Raw genomic sequence first — 979 nt, 5'->3', positions numbered from 1 at the left:
TAGACACCAAAATCACACAAATCAGATTTACCCCTGAAGCTTAATATCGATTTTTACAAAAATTGGTCACATCAAGATGGCGTCTAACACGTTACTTCCGGTTCAATTTTTTTCATTCCAAAATTGTTATAGGGACAATTTTAACTAATTTCAAAAAGAATTTTTCAAATACCTACAAAATTCCGGAAGTTGAAATTTCAAGTTTAGAGGCGAACGACGTCAAAACCGGAAGTGATATCGAAATTTTGAAAATAGTGTGTCAGGAATCAAAATGCTTATCTACTATTAAATTTTTAGACCGATTGAAATAAAATTGTAGAAGTTGAAAAAAACGCTAAAATTAAAACAAAAAAAGTCAGCGACAAAAGTCAAAATCTGAAATTTTATAAAGTGCTATCTTTTAGTCATTGGTCCATACGTCATTTCCGATTGGAAGAAAATGCGTCATTTTACATTTAAACAGTAGCGACACGCAAAGTATAAGAAATAATAGTGTCAGACAATGTGTGACATGTGCAGTTTTGGCTGGGGAGCGTGACCAGAAGTATCAAAAAAAAAAAAAATAGTCATTTGCAAAACATGAATAATTTCATTCACGTCATAAATGGATTTTATAAACCCGGAATATACTATACCGACACCGATAGTTTGTACATTTCATCCAACAATTGGAAAAAACTAAACAGAGCTGGTTTGATCTCCGAAAAAGACTATTGCAAAAGTAAAAACGATTGCGTGACGGTGGAATTACATTTGGTTTATATTTAGCACCAAAAGTCAAGTACAACATCGTTTTGACTTCTGATGGTGTTTTAAAAGAAAAGAAAACATTTAAAGGTTATTCTAATGATAAGATAAGTGTAGAAGGTTACGTTCAGTTAGCAAGCGGACATGATGTGTCGAATGAATTTAATAAACCATGGGAAAAAAGTTTCACCAATGGAGTAGTTATTCCAAATGATAAACAAACTAAAGTTTA

This window comes from Lottia gigantea, assembly GCF_000327385.1.
Source record: "Lottia gigantea unplaced genomic scaffold LOTGIsca_419, whole genome shotgun sequence".
NCBI lineage: Eukaryota > Metazoa > Mollusca > Gastropoda > Lottiidae > Lottia > Lottia gigantea.
This window is presented reverse-complemented; position numbering follows the sequence as displayed.